The sequence below is a fragment of the Manis pentadactyla genome, chromosome 2, assembly GCF_030020395.1.
Source record: "Manis pentadactyla isolate mManPen7 chromosome 2, mManPen7.hap1, whole genome shotgun sequence".
Classification (NCBI taxonomy): domain Eukaryota; kingdom Metazoa; phylum Chordata; class Mammalia; order Pholidota; family Manidae; genus Manis; species Manis pentadactyla.
The window spans coordinates 17,534,332-17,550,344 of NC_080020.1; the positions used below are offsets into that span (position 1 = coordinate 17,534,332).

The 16,013-nt window shown below is 39.0% G+C and overlaps 1 protein-coding gene across 12 annotated transcripts in view; it reads right to left on the reverse strand.

Annotated features, from left to right (window-relative positions):
* ZMYM2 (zinc finger MYM-type containing 2) overlaps positions 1-12,420 on the reverse strand; it is a 164,475-nt gene extending 152,055 nt beyond the window's left edge. For 11 of the 12 annotated variants that reach the window (XR_005029786.2, XR_005029785.2, XR_005029784.2 and 8 more), the window contains exons 1-2: positions 12,279-12,392; positions 11,097-11,167 (exon numbers count right to left, since the gene is read on the reverse strand). The gene's annotated coding sequence lies outside the window, so the exon portion shown is untranslated. Of the gene's footprint in view, positions 1-11,096; positions 11,168-12,278 lie in introns of all 12 variants that reach the window. The other variant, XM_057490439.1, reaches the window with a different exon arrangement.
* Positions 12,421-16,013: the final 3,593 nt, after the last annotated feature.

Consider the following 16,013-nt stretch of genomic DNA (forward strand, 5'->3'; position numbering starts at 1 on the left):
AATCAATCTTCCCATGTTTTCTTCCGTCTGCTACTTCTATAGCTTTTCTTCTTCCTTCCTAATTACAACCCTTAAATAGAATTCGTGCCTCATATCGAATTTACCAAGTATCATAATTCCTCCAAGTGGTAAAGATACCTCAAGACAAATGCTGGGCATAGAAGCCACAGGGCATAAATCTGCAAAGAAGTAAAAAGCTAACCTTTTCGAACAATATGGCTTATCTCTCACTTACCAACTTTACATTTCCCTGTATGGCCTCGGAAGATGACTGGTTAGCCAGAGACGGGTAAGATTCCTCAAGGGAGGAACAACCTAAGACAGGCACAGTCGCAGGGGGTTCAACAGGTGAGAAATTGGGGATCAACAGAGGTGAGGCTTAGAACCTCACCCCCCGTTTTGAGAGAAATCTTCTGCATCCATGGATGTTTTATTGCCCTTGTCTAGCTTGGATTAACACATAGTCTACAGGCACACACCTGATCATCTACATTTGGTCTCTTACAACACTAAACTATGTTTTCTACCTTTATCTTGCATCTACCTACCACTTCAGCATTTTATTAAAAATAATAATAATAATAATAATAAAGGGAGAAATGTGGGATCCACATATAAATCAAGTATAAAAATCAAACGAATATTCATATTTGACCTGATTGTTTATAGTTCATAATGCGTGATCAAAACCAAAAGTTTCTGTGATGACTGCCCTTGTACTGTTCACCATGTAAGAACTTAAACACTATGTAAGAATTTGTTCACCATGTAAGAACTTGTTCGTTATGCTTCAGAAGATTGGAGACTGACGAGAATTTGGCTTAGGGTGGATTAATGATTGTGCATTGAGCATTGACTCCCCTATACAGAATTTTATTGTTGTTAACAACCATTTGATCAATAAATATGAGAGATGCAAAAAAAAACCCTAAGGAATCCACTCCAAAACTACTAGATCTAATATCTGAATTCAGCAAAGTTGCAGGATACAAAATTAATACACAGAAATCTGTTGCATTCCTATACATTAATAATGAACTAGCAGAAAGAGAAATCAGGAAAACAATTCCATTCACAACTGCATCAAAAAGAATAGAATACCTAGAAATAAATATAACGAAGGAAGTGAAAGACCCATACCCTGAAAACTACAAGACACTCATGAGAGAAATTAAAGATACCAATAAATGGAAATACATCCCATACTCATGGATAGGAAGAATTAATATCATCAAAATGGCCATCCTGCCTAAAACAATCTATAGATTCAATGCAATCCCTATCAAAATACCAACAGCATTCTTCAATGAACTAGAGCACATAGTTCTAAAATTCATATGGAACCACAAAAGACCCCGAATAGCCAAAGCAATCCTGAGGAGGATGAATAAAGTGGGGGATTATGTTCCTCAATTTCAAGCTCTACTACAAAGCCACAGTAATCAAGACAATTTAGTACTGGCACAAGAACAGACCCATAGACCAATGAACCAGACTAGAGAGCCCAGATAAAAACCCAGCCACATATGGTCAATTAATATATGATAAAGAAGCCATGTACATACAATGGGGAAATGACAGCCTCTTCAACAACTGGTGTTGGCAAAACTGGACAGCTACATGCAAGAGAATGAAACTGAATTATTGTCTAACCCCATACACAAAAGTAAACTCGAAATGGATCAAAGACTTGAATGTACGTCATGAAACCATAAAACTCTTAGAAGACAACATAGGCAAAAATCTCTTGAATATAAACATGAGCAACTTTTTCCTGAACGCATCTCCTCGAGCAAGGGAAACAAAAGCAAAAATGAGCAAATGGGACTACCTCAAGCCAAAAGGCTTCTGTACAGCCAAGGACACCATCAACAGAACAAAAGGTATCCTACAGTATGGGAGAATATATTTGTAAACAACATATCCGACAAGGGGTTATCATCCAAAATATATAAAGAACTCACATGTCTCAACACCCAAAAAGCAAATAACCCGATTACAAAATGGGGAGAGGATATGAACAGACAATTCTCCACAGAAGAAATTCTGATGGACAACAGGCACATGAAAAGATGCTCCACATCACTAATTATCAGGGATGCAAATTAAAACCACAATGAGATATCACCTCACACCAGTTAGGATGGCCAGCATCAAAAGGACTAACAACAAATGATGGCAAGGATGAGAAGAAAGGGGAACCCTCCTACACTGCTGGTGGGAATGTAAACTAGTTCAACCATTGTGGAAAGCAGTATGGAGGTTCCTCAAAAAACTAAAAACAGAAATACCATTTGACTCAGGAATTCCACTGCTAGGAATTTACCCAAAGAATACAAATTCTCAGATTCAAATAGACATATGCACCCCTATGTTTTTGCAGCACTATTTACAAAAGCCAAGATATGGAAGCAACCTAAGTGTCCAGCAGTAGATGAATGGATAAAGAAGATGTGGTATATATACACAACGGAATACTATTCATCCATAAGAAACAAACAAATCCTACCATTTACCACAACATGGATGGAGGCTGGAGGGTATTATGCTCAGTGAAATAAGCTAGGCAGAGAAAGACAAGTACCAAATGATTTCCTTCATTTGTGGAGTATAACAAGGAAGCAAAACTGAAGGAACAGAACAGCAGCAGACTCACAAACTCCAAGGGACTAGGGGTTACCAAAGGGGAGGGGTGATGGGAGGATGGGTGGGGAGGGAGGGAGAAGGGGATTGAGGGGTATTATGAATAGTACACGTGATGTAGGTTTTACATCATGGGGAAGGCAGTGTAGCTAGCAGAGAAGACAAGTAGTGATGCTGTGGCATCTTACTACACTGATGGACAGTGACTACAATGGGATTTGGGGGGGACTCGATAATTAGTGAATGCAGTAACCACATTGTTTTTTATGTGAAACCTTCATATAAGTGTATATCAATAATACCTTAGTTTAAAAAAATATTGTAATTTTAAAGAAAAGGTTATCATACCCTATCACTTTTTAACCCTTAACCAAATAAGCTAAATAAAACTACACTTCCTCCTCCAAAGACAGTTGAAGAACGATAACAAAAGTAAACTTCAACCATGTTTATTCAGAAACAAGCATTCACTTACTGTCATGACACTTAATATTCCAAACCTGTGACCTAGCATAACAACTGTTTTGATAACAAATTTTCCCTACTACTTAAACATGACGGAGTAGAGGGCTTTAACAAGAATATTCCCTTCTTTATGTGAATTCAAAAGTTTCATGATTAAGACCTCATCTAATCTAAAGAAACAATACTTGCCTCAATTAACAGATGAGACCACAGATTCAAAAAGACTAAAGGACTTCAGATACTAAGAACTTATTTCTTCAGTACAAATTATTATTGTATAAAAATCTACTGCCTCTATTTCATAACTCAAAAATCATGACAATTTTGACAACATTCTTTCCCACAGATGTGCTCTTCAGATGTTCACTGACTGATCTTAACATTCAAAGGAATACAAATTTTTGACAATGGAGTATACCAAAGAAAATCTGTTTTTTCTCCCTTAATAGTCAAATTTCAGAAAATAAGTAGACAATCCTACATATCATTGACAATTCAATGAAGTTTTTGTTTTTTAAATTATCTAGTAAATATTTAAAGCCCTGAAGCAAAGGCACAAGTCTTATTTCATTCACCATTTATTCAACCCATTCATGACTTAAGTCTACTTGTCTCTAAATTTTATCGCACATCTAATACAGTAATAACTATCATTTATTAAAAGACATATTTGGTACCATGCTCATCACAACTACCTTAAAATGCATCTTATAATAGATACCTTAAATATATTATCATTACCCCCATTTGGCAGATGAGTAAACTATTCGGTGTAATCAAGTAGATTTCCTATGGCCTTCAGCTGTTAAGTGGCAAAACCAGAATTTGTACCTAAAGTCCACAAACCTTTCATTATACCACATTATCCCTGAATCATACAGAATTGAGACTTGTACACTCATTTAATACATTGACAGCTAAAAATCAAATTAATATTAATCAGCTGAAGACTTGCAACATTAAGGATAGGTTTTACATCAAGCAAGAATATTAGACTTGTGTTGAGAATGTCAATTCATTACAACATAAAAATCGATTTCTTCTTTTTAAAGACTTTAAAGTCCAGGTTTAGTTTGGATTTTTTTTGCATGCCATAATGAATCTCTTAAACTTTTGCAAAGTGAGTAAATGTGATCAGACTTGGCTTTACGAAAAATTAATCTGGTTGTAGACTGGAATAAGAAGATAAAAGTGTCTTATAAATATAACTCCTTATTTTCTAGCACAATTGACTAAGGTCAAAGTACAAAATAAAACAGGAGAGGGCTGATTACTTTTGGAAATAAGGTCTCAACATTTTAGAGTATAGTGAGAAGTGAAGGAGATGGTCAGAAGTACAAGATCATGTTAAGTTCAAAGTTCCAGAAGTCAAGAGAGTTTCAAGGAAATGTATTAAATTTCAAGTGTTTCAATTAAGACAAAAAAAGAAGCACTTTAAGATTTGTTAATTAACAGCAAACCTGGTATAGTGTTGAAAGTGCAAATCGGCGAATTTCTTTTGAAAAGTATGGGAAAAGGAAGATGTTTGTAAATTTGGAAAAGGTGTAGAGATTCTGAGGATTTATCACTTTAGCATATTGTAGACTAATATAGGAGTCAGCAGAGAGAAGTCAGTGAAGAGGAAGATGTAAATCCTACTATCACATGAGCATTCAGTGAGTTTACTGTACCAGTGGTGACAACAAAAGTATATCTGGTCCAGAGACACTGAAGAATTGTAGGTGCTGTTAACTAAGCACCTATTAGCCCGTCACATTACCCTGTTACTGTTTTTAATCCTAATCTCACAACAATCTCAAGAAAGTAGGCAATACAATACTCACACTGTCAAATGAGTAAACTAAGGTCCAGAGAATTAAATGACTTACCAGAGATCATAAACTGGCAAATGGTAGAGCAAAACTGGTTTTTAACAGTTTTATGAGGTATAATTTACACATGACAAAATTGAAGTAAAAAGTGTTGTCTTTTTCAGTAAATTTATACACTTGTACAGTCATCAAAACCTAGTCCTTTCATCACCCCAAAAGTTACTTCATGGGTAGGGCATATTTGAACACCAATCTGGCTCCAAACTCATGGCAAACTGCAAATCCTCTAGCAACAGTCAGGTGACAAAAATGGAATTTTTAGGCAAAAAAACTGCAGAATTAAAAACTGCAAAACAAAAGTCAGGGATTTGTCATGAAGACAAAGACAAACTTGAACAGAAGCTACTCTTTGATGAGCAACGTAAAACTGTTCAGATACAAAATGGAATGATTTCCTAGATAGGAGTTCAAACTTACTTGATTAAGAAACAGGACTATACAAACCCCTTTCCATGTGAGGCTCCAATATACCACTAGAACTACACCCACATTCCATGATCTCACCAAATTTAAGTTTACTAACATTGCAGTATGCCTCATACAATACAGCAAATTTAGACTTAGAACTTAGGGATGCTATTACAAATACTGTGTGATACCATGTAGTATTTTTTCAAAATCCAAGAGGAGTTAGGAAAAAACAAAGACAAAGGAACACTTTAGTCCAGGAGGAAGACAAAATGAAAACAGCTGGACAAGGACATGAAGAATAGAAAATGTGATATACAAATGTAGAGAACAAGGAATAACAAAAGTCAGGAATTTGTCATGAAGACAAAGACAAACTTGAACAGATGCTACTCTTTGATGAGCAACGTAAAACTGTTCAGAGATACAAAATGGAATGACTTCCTAGATAGGAGTTCAAACTTATTTGATTAAGAAACAGGACTATACAATGTTAAAAGAGACAAAAAAAAATAAAAATACAAAGTGCCAATATTCATAGTAATCAAAGTTGTAAAGCCAATACTAGTTTAATTTTATAGTAATTATTTTTTTAACTAATAAAACAAGAGCAAAATATCCATTACTTCAAAAAAAAAAGATAGAACCATGAACATGTAAGAATTAAGACACCTTATCAGGGTCAGAAACAATTAAAATAAACTGAAACAATAAAAAAAAAAAGACCATCTTTACTATGCTGATGGACAGTGACTGTAATGGAGCATGTGATGGGGACTTGATAATGGAGGAAATCTAGTAACCACAATGTTGCTCATGTAATTGTGTATTCATGGTAACAAACAAACAAACAAACAAATAAATAAATAAAGACAAGCTTCAAAGGAAAAATTCAAACAGAAATCTTAAACAAAAGGGTAAAATAAAAATTTGATTGAACCTAAATTTTCACTTCCACTCTGATACTTCTTTAGTTCTATAGAACTGGAAACACAATTCACTAATAAGACAATCACTGGGCCTAAATAAAAACTTAGAAATTCCAAATGAGCATCCTATAGTATTAGCATTAAAAGTCTAGATGAAACGTTCTTCCAACCATGGAGCCAAAGAAACTGCCAGACAATTTCTAACAGAACACATCTTTTATGACTACTTGACATAATATACAGATTGTTGAATAAATAATTTCTATAATGCCCTCAGTGATTACACTGACCTAATTCTCGGTCTGGTCCAGATCAATAGTCCAAGAAATATCACTCTTCCTAAGCAAAAGACATGCCTCTTTGAAATAAATGATTATAAAACTGTTCCAGTATTACAGGATAATTTCTTTAATGTTTTAAGTTACAAAACCATAATTTCAGTTCTAAATTCTTAGAATAATAAATACAGACAAGGTTTTTAAGTGACTTTAATAAAAGTAATAAATACATGGCTTTGCTATGAAGTAAAAAAAAAAAATTAAATTTCTCTCAGTGAAATTGTATAGTTTCTTCTAAAACCTGTGTGCATCATGATTTTATTTAAAATAGTCTTTAAGAATTTTTCTTATCCAACCTACCTATATAGTTAGAAATAAATTTACTACAACTATAACAGATCTTCCCCCAAATTTTTTAACTTGCAACAATTCTATTCCTAGTATTATCTTAAAATTACAATTCAATAATTTTATTATAAGAATCATACAATAATTTAAGGATAAAGTATTTGAAAAGCTTTTTTTCTGAGACCTGATTGACATATAACTTCATATTATTTTGGTGTATTTTTTTAAATTAAGCTTTAAACTCACAAAAACAAATCTGACCTTCAAATTCACTAGGAATAATTAAAGAGGAAACATCCAGAACCTTCTGGAGAAGTAAAAAAAACCAGGTCCTTGGCAGACTACTGATATTAAAGAGAATGGCTGAAATTCTCAAGCAATAATTTGGCAACTCTTCAAGAAGGATAAATAAAAAGATAACATGTTTAATAATAAAACAAACATGCAAAAGTGTCTTTTAAACCAGACCTAATAAATATTAATTCCTATTTATTTTCCTATCCAAAGTTTACTCTTAAATCATTTCCTGAAATAGTAAACATTAACTTACAGGACATGGATCACATCAGTAAAAAAAAAACTCCCAACAGTCATACCCTTCTTTCAAATTAAAGACCTTGAGTTTTTCTTGAATTCTATTACTGCTAATTTTCAATTGCTATGAAGTTAAAAATAAAACCAAGAGCAACCTTCAAGTAAGTCATGTAATCAGGTGATTTTGTGAACAACTCTTTACATCTTTTTATTCTAAAACAGATGTTTCAAAATGCTTCAAGTGTAAAACTTGATTCAAAAACTGAATATATTGTTAAATAGGCAATAAAACAACAGATACACTCCAATGTATTATAGTAAATTTTAACACACTTTAATATAACCAACTTATCTTGTTACCAAGTGGTGCTGGCCCTCATCTTTCCATTTCTTATTTTAATAACAGAAACCTAAGACTACAAAGTGACCTACTTAAAAAACAGGTTGCAGATATAAAAATGAGCATTTTCTTGCAGATATACAACCAAAGTAAAAATAAACTAATAGTTACCCAGAGCTGCATAGTTCAAACTTACGGATTTATCCAACAGTGATTTTTCTCCATGGCAATTTTATAAGGTCTTATATACTGGAATTATGCATTAGAACTTTTAAATTTGAGTAGTTCAAAAGTTCTGTTCAATACTAAAATCCCAATTCTATTTTCTGAGAGGAATAAAAAAATTAACCAACAAATCAAAAAATGGAAAATGCATGGAGTCAAAGCAATCTATTTGTTTCCTCATTTAAAATGACCTACATAGTATACTGTTAGAGACTCCAATGGAAGAAGACACTTAAAATTTGGGTTCGCCTTGCATTCTCTAAAAAAAAACACATGCAAGTTGAAATGCCAGTCTTCTTGTGATAAATGTTACTCAATATATATGTTAATAATATTGTTAAATGGGGCAGACACAGGTATTAATGCCTAGAAAGACAAAAAATAGTTTCTAACTATACTACATCTTTTCACAACAAAAACAGAGCTCCAGCATTTCATACGTAATATTTCTATCACAGTAGTAACCACAGAAGCTGAAGGAAGGTAAAGTTCACTTTGTGTCAAATGTGTGAAGTTTATGCTCTTCTGTACTAAAACAAGGGCAAAATACAATAAACTTTTAAGAACATGAACACTGCTGTACATAGATAGTATGTCAATTTCCATATCCACACAGAAATCTTAAACATTAATGTCAGCATCTGCATGATGATATCTGAGTGGTTCAGGGTTGCCTAACCACATAAGGTACAAAAGTCTGGCTCACAAAATTATATAAAAGTAGAACATGGAAATGTAGGGATCACCTTGTATCTTTCCTCCAAATGTTTTATGAAAGGACAGGTGGGAGAGGAGAGAGGAACATACTACTAAGGATACATTAAAGAAAGGTGCCATAAATACACAGTTATTTTTAACTGTCAAAATACTTAAGAACATCTAAAAGCATCTCACCCACAGTAAGTGCCCAAGCCCAATAAATGTGAGTAAATAACTTATTTAATCAAGATCAATTAAAAACTGTCAGATTATCTTCATCTTACTGTCTAGCACATTAAAACACCATTAGTATATTTAAGTATATACTATTGATATATTTAAGTAAAGGAGTTTTTTATTCTGAGCTAAATCATTAAACAAAACATGACCCACACTTTGGTATTACTTGAAAGACCCATGGCTTTCATCAGTATACATGTGTTGGTGTAATACAAAAGTCCTGATTATACATTTTGTATGTCCTCATCTCCAAATGTCTACTAAACACAACCAATTATCAAACTTTCCACGAACACCACCACAACTAAAAACAAAGAAAACGTGAGAAAGGGAAATCTTTTGTGAAAATATGTGGTGATAAAATAAGCACTGACCACCTATTTGAAGATCAGATCACCCATCTGATCCTTAATCCATTACAGCTGAATGATCTAACACCTGAAAAGAGCTTTAAACTTATATGAGAAGTTATATTCATACAAGTTAAAGTATTTAAGAAACAAGTTACAGACTCTAAATTTTACACAGAAGACACTGAAAAAGATAGTGTATTATTTCTGATTCAACTAGGCCTTATTAGTTTTTAAATAAAACAGTAAAATAATCTAATTGGTAACTTTTTCTATCATACTTTTAAAAGCTACTCAGTAAGATTCAAACGTTTTCTATTTGTTTACATAGCTCTCCAGGAAAAGCATATAGGCTGAGAAGATTCTAACCTTGGAAAGTTTTTTCACTGTTTCAATTTCTAAATTTCTAAAACAAGCATATTATGTACTTCAAAAGAGGGCAGTATGGTTGCTGAATTTAGGCACTGTATCAAATTGCTTAGGTTCAAATGCTTGCATGACCAAATATTACTACCTGGTTATCTATGCCTGTATTTCTTAAGGATTAAATTAAATTACATGCTAAAAATTAGTTTGGACATGTGTTGACAATTACACAATATAAATAATAGATAAACGGAGGTTCAGTTTACTATTCTCACTCTTAAATTTTAAAGTTTCCATAATAAACTTTTTCTTAGAATTTAGCTTAGAATTATACTGGAGTATAATAAGGGCTCAATACATGCTATTTTTATTACCCTGCAGGCTACCTGCTGAGATTAAAGGAAATAATACATGAAAGTGCCCTGCACTGTGCCTAGAATGGTATGTATTTAAGATAATGATCCCCACATCATCCTTCACAATCAGTATTCAGTAAATGGTCTTGACCTGTTTGGGACCATTTAAAGGTTAAGTATAAGCTACTGTATTTATGACTCACCTTTGACAGAGATCTACAAGTTACATTATCAACTGTCAATGGGCTCCAGACATACAATGTGTGCACAATGCTAACATCAATGGTATTTTCTAATTTCAAATGACTGAAATTTTGACTGCTTATATTTATCTGTCTAACACTCTACAAGATTGCCTTAAAACAAATTATAAGCATTAAATGATAACTCAAGATAACAATTCAAGAATCACCCAAGTGAAGACTCATCAGCACAGAAGATGGGAGACTATCAGTTAACTAGAACAATGAACTGGTCTGATCAGTATACTAGTTAAACTAGAGGGGAATTAGAGTACTAGAGATAGACTTCATGCCATTTCCTAAGCAAAGACATCAAAGAGGTCTACCAAATCATTAACTCTACTAGCCAAATTTGTTTTAAATTGGACACAGTTAAAGAGGTTTTTTTTTAATCCCTTCGATCAATTATCCATGGTAAAGCAGCAAAAGTGTTAAAGATGGTTGCATGCATAACATTAAAGCGAAATAACTTCAATTCCCACTTTGGAACTCTAGAGGGCACCAGTAATATGCCCTCCACACCACCCCTCCTCCCTGGTAACGTGAGCAGCTGCAGGAGCCCGTCGTCTGGTTGCTGAGGTTGGTATTGCAGCAGCAGGAGAGATGTCTGCAGCGGTGGAAACAGCAGCGCCCACTCCCAGCTGCCTCACCAGTCATTACCCAGGCTTCGCCCCGGGGGCAGCTGCCACCCGAGGGAAAGCTCCTCCCACTCAAAACAACGGGGACAGACAAGTCCCATGGCTGAACCCCTACAACCTGACAACGTCCTCCAAGAGCAACAAATTAGGGGCAAAGGACTCACAATGGGGGTGTTTTCCTCCTCACTTTCTGCCAAAGATGCACACCAGTCAGGACTGAAGGCGATTCCTGGTCCTGGGGTAAGAGGAAAAATGAAAAATGGATCAAGAGCATCTAACCAGGTGGGAGAACCAAGCCCTTTCCACCAAAAGGAGGCCGAGAAGGGAGTAAGAGGTCAAGGAGGTTCGGCCCTTCTATTATTAATCCCCAGCCCGCGATCAACGAACCCCTCCTATGTAAAGTGGAGCAGAAAGGCGTAGAATATCTATTTGGGACCCTAACCCACGTGAAAGGCAAAATCTAGAGGGAGGAGGCTGGAGGGCACCAAGCCTTCTCCTCGGAGGGGAGGGGGGGGAAGGGCAAACATTGCCTCGACGCCAGCACTGGAATTGAATTCCCTCCTAAATTGCCCACCTAGCATCTTCCCCGTCACTCCGGCCACCAATTCGGAGAACAGGAGCGGCTCACGTCAACGCGGGGCTGAAACCTCCCGTATGTGCCCCAAGCAGTTACCCTGGGCCCAAGACTTACCCCCCACCCCCCCGCAGTCGGCGACCGGCAGCGCTGCCTCCCCGTCCGCCATTAGAGACCCAGCCAAACAATACGTGAGCAAGAGCCGCGCAGCGCAGCGCCGGGAAAGAGAGGAGCGAGGAGGGGACCCGGCGTGGGGGAGACAGCACCCTCGCCCCGAAAAACTTGGGGACCTCGGGCCTCGGCAGGGAAGGTGGGAGCGCAGCCCTGTGAGCGGGAGAACGACCTGAGGCGCCCCTCCCCCCGTCTCCCCTCCCTCCTCCCCCCGCAAGAAAGAAAGAAAAAATACCCCCGACCTCACGCCGCCCCGGCCCGGGCGGCCCCCGCCCCCGAGCGACCCCAGCCCCGGCGGCCGCCTCACCCGGCCCGCCCGGCCTCGCCCTCACGCCTGAGCCCTGCGGGCCGCCCGCGAAGGCGCCCGCGTCATGAACCGAGCCCGGAGCAGCCCCCGAGGCCCGACGCGGCAGCGGACGGCAGCCGCGCCGCGGGGTACTAATCCCGGGTCGGTGGGAGGCCCCGGAGGCTGCCCTCAGCCATCTCCGCCTCCCCAGTCGCCTCCGCCTCTGCCTCCTCCCTCCTCCGGAGGCTGCGCTGCTCCCAGCCACCCCCACTACCCGCGGACCTGGACTGGAAAGACAGCGGGGACAAACCTCACCCGGTTCTGGTTGCCGCGCCGCGGAACGAACCCCCCCCTCCCCCGGCCCACCCCTCTTCGCAACACGCACAACTCCGCTCGGTCCGGTCCCGGCTTTAGCGCTGGTGAGGAGCAGGAGGCGGAGGAGGCGGCGGCGGCGGCGAGGCTGAGCCCGGCGAGGCCCCGCCCGCCACACCCTCACTGGTAGCTGGGGAGGGCGGGCCGAGGCACCTCGGGCACGTCCATTGGATGCCTCTGCCTTCCTTCAGGAACCCCACCCTCGAGGGGGTGGCTCGGAAGGCCGTCCATCAGGCTCAGGCCACACCCCCAGCGCTGCCATTCCACTCCCCGCTCCGCCAGCCCTCGGCTCTCAGCCGCGTCCCTCCCCTCCTTTACCCCCGTCTCCCACCCTACCCCCCACCCCGTGTCCGTCAGGGTCAGGCAGCCCGGGTGTCGCTGCCCGCTGCACCAGCCGTGGGCCCGGTCCCTGGGGTCTGGGGTCTGTCCGGTGCCCGCGTAGCCCGAGAGGCTGAGGCCGGGGCCGCCTGCCCTCGCTCGGGCCTGGGCGCCTAGGCCGCTGCAGCCGCTCCAGACGACCCTGCCCGAGGAGAGACGCGGCCTCGATGTCCCCAGCGCCCTCCCTGCCCAGTTCCTTGAAGCCCCCAGTGAGGGGCAGGCCCGGGCAGGGGCTGGAGCCGGGCAAAAGTGGGAGGTCGGGGCAGCGGACGAAGTGGATTCCCGAGTGCTCTGAGGGGAGCGGACGCACTTCCAGCCTCGCCTCACCCCCGTGGGGAGTCGTCCCCCCACCTCCCGTCATGGCTGCAGGAGACGACGTCCTCCATTTTGTAGGGACCGCTGTGGGAACTTGGGACCAATTCAAAACCAAACCTCGTGGGGCTGGGAAACTTGTCCCCGGGAAGCCCCAACTGGGCTCCGCCATTCGACCGAGGGGACAGCCCCTGATGCCAGCGTCTGCACCCGCGGGGCCTTGGGGGACAGGCGCGACGGTGGGGAGACCCAGTCGCCGCTCCCTGCCTCCATCAACCAAGATGGAGGAAGCTGCGGGCGCCCCTGGAGCTGGGCCCCCGCCTGTTGGAAGGGCAGGAGCGTCCCCTCGGTGTGTCCCTCGGCGCTTGGGCTTCCTCCTCCGCGGCCTCTTTCGTTTGCCCTCCCCCAGCCTCTACCCAGCCCCTCCACTGCCTTCCACCATGTCTTGGCCCTCAACGGCTGATGGAGGCTGCAACCAGTCTGCTCCATCGCTGCGCCTGACCGTGACCGGCCTAGCCGCAGGCAGCGAGCGAAGGTGCAGACTGCTGCCACATCGACGCTGGGGCTTCCCTTTTGTTCCTCGTCTACACCTACGTCTTCGGGGCACGTCATGGTGCTGTGCGATTTCCAAGATTCCACGTAAAGGTGAACGCCAGACCGCTTTCGTCTCACCCTAGCGGTGGTTAGTGGAATTACGACGGACGGTGGTGGAGAAATAAATGGATGAATGCATTAGACTTCTCACTTTGACTGTTATCTAACACCACTGCTTATTAATAAACAGACGTGTGATGTTAAGATTTAAAGTTGAACACGACGATGATGAACATGGAGTTTTTAATGAAGTTAATTCATGAAGGTCTCAATAATGTCTTTAAATTTCTATTGATAGACGCCTTTGAGATTATGATCAAGTAGAAATTGAGATAAATTCATTATAAATTTTATAAAATCTACGAATCCTTCTTTTAGAGCTAAATGCAACAAATATACTCTTCTTATTTAAATTGAAGAACATCCAACATGTATTTCAACCAAGTTTCTCAAAATAGTAATCACTTTTATTTTTCAGCATTTTATTTCATGATCATAAATTTAATTTTTAATATGATATACTTGTAAAACTACATTACACAGCATTGTTTTGCACTGACATTCTTGATTTCACTATCTTTACAACAGAAACGTTTTGTATTACCAAATACACAAGATTATAATAATTCCGTGAAAACTTAAACCAACCCTTTTCTGTTACTATGTACCATTCCAATAACTTCTGTTCATTAAGTTTATTGTTAGAAGGCTTGAGTAGAGAGACTTCCAAACAAGGTCTTTCATATCACATGCTGTTCAATTTGAAGACGCTCTATACTGCTATTAATACCCTGGCATTATCCGTGTTTTTTATAATTGCTTAAGAAGATGAATTACAGTACTATATATTATTCATATTTTGTATTCCTTCACTCAGATCCATTTGTCATGAAAATGTTTAAGGAGTCGTCTGCATAATATCCGAGAGAATTTTAGTTGAGTGTATAGAACTTGAAAAAAACTTTTTGTGTCATAATTTCAAAAAAACATTAATTTTATATAAAAGTACTTTTAAAAATAAATATTTGAATGTTAATAACAGCATTATTCATAATTTCCGAAAGTAGAAACAACCCAAATGTTCATTAACTGATGAGTGCATAAACAAAAGTGATATATGTCCATACAGTGGAATATTATTCAGTCATAAGAAGGAATGAAGTCCCGATACATGCTACGAAATGGATGAACCTTGATAAATGCGAAGTGAAATAAGCCAGACACAAAAGACCACACATTGTATGATTCCATTTATGTGAACTGTCCAGACTAAATTCTAGATACAGAAAGTAGATTAATAGATACCTACACCTGGGGAGGTGAAAACTGATAGCGAAAGTATATAGTGTTTCTTTCTGGAGCAATGAAAATATTCTAAAATGATTGTAGTGATCGTTGGACAACTGAATATGCTAAGTGCCACTGTTCGCTTTAAGTGGGTTGTATGGTTTGGAATTAAAACTCAATAAAAAGCTGTTACTAAAAATGTGTGTGTGTAATTATTCTGTACTAATCACAAAAGCACGCTAAGCATTGCAGGAAGGCAACCTGAAAACTTGAGCAAAAAACAGTTATTCCGAGCACAGTTTAGGAGGCAGACTACCCTTTTTAATTCTGGCTTTACCCACAATTTGCTGGGTGATTATAGGCATGTGTTAACTTTCTAAGCTTTAGTTTTGACTACTCTCAGAGTTTTTGGGGGATTCAATGAACACACTATATAAAACTTGCACATCACACTTGGTAAGTCCTCAAAAAATGTTAGTTGTTGTTATAATTGATATAGTGATATATTAGAAAAATTCTTTATATCTTTTAGGAAGAGAAACATTAATATCTCTCCCATCACTACTGTGCTAGTGCATAACCATAAAAATATGATCATCATCATCATCATGATAAACAGGTCAAATCTTGGAAGAAATGTACTTCAAATCAAGGTCTATTTTTTTTTCTCAGAAAGCCTTAGAATGTATCTCATCTGACTATGGAAACTAGGAGACTACGAGGTCAGATAAAATAATTGTTTGGGGCTGGGGATTGGAGAGCTACTGTAGACTAGCATTTTGCCTTTTTTCATTGAAAAGGAAAATTAAAAGCAATATTTTAACCATTGAAGCACTGATGAAAATTTTCTATGGGAGAAGGAACAAAAACTGAAAGAAACTCAACATAGCTGATTGCCACATAAAAACTGTACCCTTGGTTCAGTGCTTCTAATAGAATTAAAAATAATTTTAAATAAAAATTGTTACTTTAAGTATGTTTGATTTTATTAATTTTATTAATTATACTGAGTGATGTTTGATTTATTACAGCAATCAAAAATCTTAAAGATGTTATTTTACCATTGTACACAAAGGGTGAAGTCCTGATAAAATGAGTCAGTCATAC